Below are 6,000 nucleotides of genomic sequence, written 5' to 3' on the forward strand. Positions count from 1 at the left end.
TAAACCGCATTGGCTGAAGATGAACGTTTTTTTCGTAGTCGCTGTTTCTATTGATTCGCAGGTTCTGTGAGAATGTCAAATTTATCCTGAGTAATTACTCCTGATTTTTCGAAACTTTATGTTTGAAGTAATAGAATTCAATAAGAGTTTTGTATCCGTGTTCTATAAAACGATGAAGCGAAAATTAGCCTACCAGGAAAGCTTTGTTCTGCTTATCCCCACTTCAATAATGAATTCAATTAGGATAACCTTCCTTAATCTATTCATAAGTTTACGTTTCTTTCTCTCCATATCAACCCATATCGACGATTTTCCCGTCCACTCATGACATAACTCTTATTTGAATTATTCCCCACCGACCACCGTTACTCCAAAGTCACTTACACATATCATCATCGAAATAATAATCCAAAATGAAGATTTATGGGTGCACCCATAAGTCGAACTTTACGTCTCTCTTTCCACGGTGGCTAGGTCAGACGAATGTATTTATCAGTGAATAAGTTGCGGATGTTGCGAGTTAGTTGAATTGACTAGTTTCAAAGTTCATAAATGGTCTTCTGTGCATGCAAACCAGTTTATCTCAATTAACTTAACCTGATTCGTAAGAAACAGTGCCGAACAATGCTTTTCATTAAAACTCTTTGAACGGTGTACAGTACACAGAACAGTATGTACGAAAGTTGTAAGTTTTCAAAGTGCTTAATCAGAAGAATTTTTGACTTTGTGTTAAGCTTTATAGTCTTCGATAATGTTTGAGATTAGTTTTTCTGTAGTATAGTTACACACAATGGGTGACTTTCAAACGAAAATTAATTTCAGACAATTCTTAAGGCATTTATCTCGACTGTAAGTAAAGGTGAAAGAGTCTTCCATGGAAAGATGCTAGAGTCGTGAGAGTGAAGTGTTTTCAAGAAATTTAGCAGCAACATTCTACACTCTGATTATTGGCTTTGTTGCACCGTTGTTGGAACGCTGATTGTGTCCATAGAAATTTAAACTTTCAACAGCTTCAGAACGAATGATTGAGTTGAGCAGAAGAAAATGTTCTTTTGTTGTAAGAGAGGTAAAATTTAGTTGAATGGATCAAAAATCTTTTGTTGTGTGTTTTACTACAACGAAACTTTGAGTTTTAACTGATGAGGAAGCGATATCAGAATTACAGGCAAAATATAAATGTGAACAAAGTAATCAAACACGATTTTACAACGACCTAACAAAAAAAAGAACCTCCGCCTGAAGTAGCTGCTAAAGTAGTTGCAAAATTCGTAAAGGGAAAATGTTTTTGCAACATCTTTTGTCACTATTTCAAAAGGCAGGGAGCCACCAGAAGTAGTCGCGCCATCTGAAGTAGTCGCGCCACCTGATGTAATCGCGCCACCTGATGTAGTCGCGCCACCTGAAGTAGTCGCGCCACCTGAAGTAGTCACGCCACCTGAAGTAATCGCACCACCTGAAGTAGTAACCAAACTTGTTGCAAATATTATAAACAAAATCACAAGAATTCCCTGCAGTTCTATAGTTCCGACACAGAGAAGTCACTGGACCATCGATCCATTGCTTATTTTAAGAAACTGACTTCCGGCAACTTAGACTCATTAAAAGTCCAAATGTCAGCCAGAAAAATTGGTCGAAAATCTAAGAAATGTATATAGTGTCTGTCTAGAACAAAGAAGTTGTAGGAACGCCTACAGTTTGATTCACTATTTCAATGAAAGATATCGCTACAACAAAAAAATAATTAATTTTTTACGCGACGGATTTTAGTTAAATAAAAGCCATCGTTTACCGCATGACCTCAGTGCTCTGGTCCAGAAAAAAAATCATTTATTGGTCACATATGAAACAGGCATGTCACACAAAGCTTTCGTAAAAATAGATTGCAATTTGCATATGGAAAGTCGTCAATAACGTCTTAACTTCCCAAAAATGGAACTTTCCTAAATCCTTGAACATATATAAAGGAGAGGGGAAGTAGTGGTTTTTTCCACAACAAAATAAGCTCGTCAAAATTATAAGATAAGTTAATATTTCGGCTAGGCATCTGCTATCGACAACGACAATAATAATAAGCGATGAGCTCTGGCCAATGTTCTCTTATATAGGAAAGCATGATAGAAGTGCTAGATTTGTGTATTTGTGCTACTTGAAACATAGGAAGTAATAGATTTTATTGTTATAAGGCGAAACACTTATAAAAGCTACAGGCGCGACTGTAGCTTGTGAAAAATTTTCACATCTGAAAAATTCAGGTGCGGTTCCACTTATGAATGGTTCTCGCGATCAGGTATGAGAAAGTTAAATTCTATGATTTTGTATACAGAAAATGCATTTTATTAAAAAACTGCCATGGTCAGAGTTTTAATAAATTCAGATCTCCTGAGCAATGTCACTACTTTTTCCTACTGGTTTAAGTCAATACAAAACATTTTAGATTATAAGGATGCAACAAGCAACTTCCACCCACATTGTCTAGTGAATGTCACCTAACAGTATAGCAGACATCTTCATTAAAACTAACATCAAATTATGCATCCGCAAGAACGAACATGTACACACGGGTAAGCTAGTATGCCCTAATTACACGCCAGCTTCCTTAACCATATCTCATAAAACAACTTGTCATGTCAAGCAATGAAATTACAAATTCGAGTGTTGAGATTTGCTAAACTTTAACCTTACTGTCAGCACGAATTGTGTTACAGTCACATTTTGAAATTTATTTTAGTTCAACGAAATGCGACAATATTTTCCGTCCCGCTGTACGCATAGAATCTTAAGTGTTTCAACGGTGATATAGAATGGATTCTGAATAAATGCTAGTCATTAGAAGCAATTTTTTTTTTGGGTAAAAGCTAATCTGCTTATAAGAAAGCTAGCGACAACATTTTTTGTCGCATATACCGGCTTTCATGTCCAAATTAAGTCATCGAAAATGTAAAAGCCACAATTTGTAGTTTGTGTAATATTTATGTCAACATTTAACACGAATGAAAAAAAAACACAAACAGCTTAATCAAAAGACGACCACGATTGTTCGCGAGTCACCAATTTTAAATATCTTCGTTTTTTATCCAACAACAAAAACCTCGCACAATATTTATTTAAAAATATTATTTAGACGAAGTGTGTGTATCATAAAAAATTAATCCAGCAAAAATATATTATCCGAAAATAGCTGTTCGAGTGTATGTTGTGTTAGAATTATAAGACGCACTCTTCGAAGATTTTGATAATTTTTTTTTCACATTTATTTCGATAACTTTTAATAGAAACGTTCACCCATTCATTTCAATTTAATTTTTTCTTTTCTTTTCTCATTTAAATTTTTTTAAATTTCATAATCATCACCTCACTATTATCGTTTACGTTCAATCACATTTCAAATCAAAATTTTGAAAACGAAAAACGATTATTACTCTGTTGAACCGTTCCAAACACGTAAAAGTATTTTCTCTATTATACCGATTGAAAGTCAAGCGAACTTTTCATCCGAACGTCGAGACGCTCACGGAAACTGTTGGACGCAGACTGAATATACTCGCTGAATATACTACTATTCAAACTCGCTTCGCATTGTATATCGGTCTGAATTTTTATACGAGTTTGTTGTTGTTGGTGGTATATGTCTCCGAATGCCATCACTACTAGGGAGCTGAGGGAATACGTAATATGAACAAAAATAAGCATTCCAAATACCGATAACTCAAACAGATAGTAGTTAAACATTGTTGTTACCAGTCAATCAGTAAACCCGCTAATATATATTACAGGCGTTTCAAAAATCAATTCAAACGAAACATACGGCCATCGACTGAATCATTCGTGTTTTTTTTAATATTTGTTATTCTTAACGTTCAAATGTTCTAATTTTACAGATAACTAAAAAACCGTAGTGCAAACTAGAATATTGTCAACAACGAAAAAAGTGAACTCCTCTACTATGCTCTTTGTCAATCCCTTTGCAGCACATTGATGAGCAATATTAAAATCATTGACTGTTCTTGGGACTTCAGACGAAAAATTCGGAAGTTTTCAGTTTCTTTTGTTTTATTCAATTTTGTATGGACGGAATGTCTTATAGAACGGATTCCCGCAGCTCCCTCAGTACTATATACACTGTGATGTGTACACCGCTTTTTTCTCGTTCGTATATAAAATTAAATAAAATGTAAACAGTGAGTGAGGCTCAGAGATACGAAAATTGCTGATGACAAGGAAAATGTGTGGTGCTTTTCTCATTGTATTTGTATATGTTTGCATAGAGATGATGACAATTTTTGCTGTCTTTTTAGTTTTATTGATGCGGAGCACTTTTGTTGTTGTTACATACATATAGTAATATACACACAAAAATTGAAAATTGAAAAGGTATTATGTCTCACCGCAGGCAGTTGTGGTTCATAATGTGATTAGAATTGACAAAACAATAAAATCAGCTGATTGCATAATGACGACGATGAAATTAGTCTCTAATGACAGGTGCGTTTTGTTAAGCTATTATGTACCTTTGGATACGAGAGCTTGCATATCTCCTCTGCGTTCGTTCAAACTATAGAATTGGCGAAGAAATTATTTGAAAACCCAAGCACTTGTAGAACACGAACAACTAATGTGGAATAAAAAGATTTTTTTCCAGCTTCTACTATGATGCTAAACATTTTCGAGGTGCTAATTTAATTAGTCTAAATACAAACTAAGTAGATACAAAGTGCTCCGTATACTCTCACACATGTTACACATTTGTTCTGCAGAAATTTGTTGTTGAGCTCGTAAAAAATTAACGAATCGAGATGCAAACAAAAAAATTTTTTTATGATTTTTTCAAACTCAGCTTCACGTTACACAAAAAACGAAATGGAAATTCTTTTTGTTGCTACACTTATTTACGATTGCATGCATGTGAGTATCAAATCACTCTCCTAGTGTGAATCGGATAACGTTTAGAACATTTAAATTCCAATTAGTTAAATGTAAATTATTTCAGCAAAGTTTGTATTGTTGATGGAAGAGGTACGGAGTGGAACAACTGTCGTGTATAGAAATCGAATCGACGTGAAATTTTGGTTTTCGGAGCACTAGCGAACACCTTTTAGGAACTTCATAACAGATCTGTCGTACAGCAGATGCTTTCTTTGTCATTTTAAAGCGTCATTGTGGATTCAAACCACTAGTTTGATTATTTCATTTTCTGAATAATCGTCAGAAGGTAGTGAGATTCAGGGCATTGCATTTTCATTGTGTCTAGACGTGTGCGCCGGTATATGGTTGATCGTGAGTTTCCGTAAATCAGCGGCGGCGGCGTGAGTTTCCGTAAATCGGCGGCGACGGCACACCGGCGGCGTCGCCACAACGGCGGCGTTTCGACAGCGTGGCTTTATTTTATAGTGAACAATATAAATTATAGAAATTAAAAAAAAACGGTCAGGATGCTGGCTTCGTTAAGCGGATTTCGTCCCTCTGCATTAGAACTATTTTTTCTAACTAGTTAGTGTGAAAAAGACATTACACAAGTAAAATAAAGTACGTAATTGCTTCCAAATTTTTGTTTTGACACGTGAGATTATAGCCCTTGCCTTCGGCTAGTGCTACAACCTACCAATTAGTCAAGACAGAAAATTGGAAGCAGGTAAGTAATATACTAATATCGTTCCTCTAAGTAGGGATTATAAAGCCGTTTTTATAGGCAAACTTTTTTTGCCTTATTGCCCTCCAAAAAACCCATAATTTTCATATGGATTGTGTTTCGTTTGCCAAAGCTATTCTAAAAAATCATTATTCACCGGTTCGCATTCAACATCTCCCTGACACAGACTGAAATTGGTAAAGTCCAGCGGTTCGAATAAGCAAGAACTTTTGGGGATCTCCATCGAACTCTTGTCAAATTCACTCTTAATAAACAGAAGACAATCTACTCTCATTTAACATAAATATTTCTAATTATGTTAAGTTATGTACCTGTGTTAGCACAATGGGCTCATTGGAGGCCTAATGCTCAAA

General features: G+C 35.2%; 1 protein-coding gene across 5 annotated transcripts in view; it reads right to left on the reverse strand.

The window, feature by feature from the left end:
* Positions 1-3,540, reverse strand: part of LOC119078357 (adenylate cyclase type 2) — a 71,970-nt gene extending 68,430 nt beyond the window's left edge. For 2 of the 5 annotated variants that reach the window (XM_037185861.1, XM_037185857.1), the window contains exon 1: positions 2,905-3,540. The gene's annotated coding sequence lies outside the window, so the exon portion shown is untranslated. The remainder of the gene's footprint in view (positions 1-2,904) is intronic. The other 3 variants (XM_037185860.1, XM_037185859.1, XM_037185858.1) reach the window with 3 other exon arrangements.
* Positions 3,541-6,000: the final 2,460 nt, after the last annotated feature.

The sequence above is a fragment of the Bradysia coprophila genome, unplaced genomic scaffold (assembly GCF_014529535.1).
Source record: "Bradysia coprophila strain Holo2 unplaced genomic scaffold, BU_Bcop_v1 contig_248, whole genome shotgun sequence".
Lineage (NCBI taxonomy): Eukaryota > Metazoa > Arthropoda > Insecta > Diptera > Sciaridae > Bradysia > Bradysia coprophila.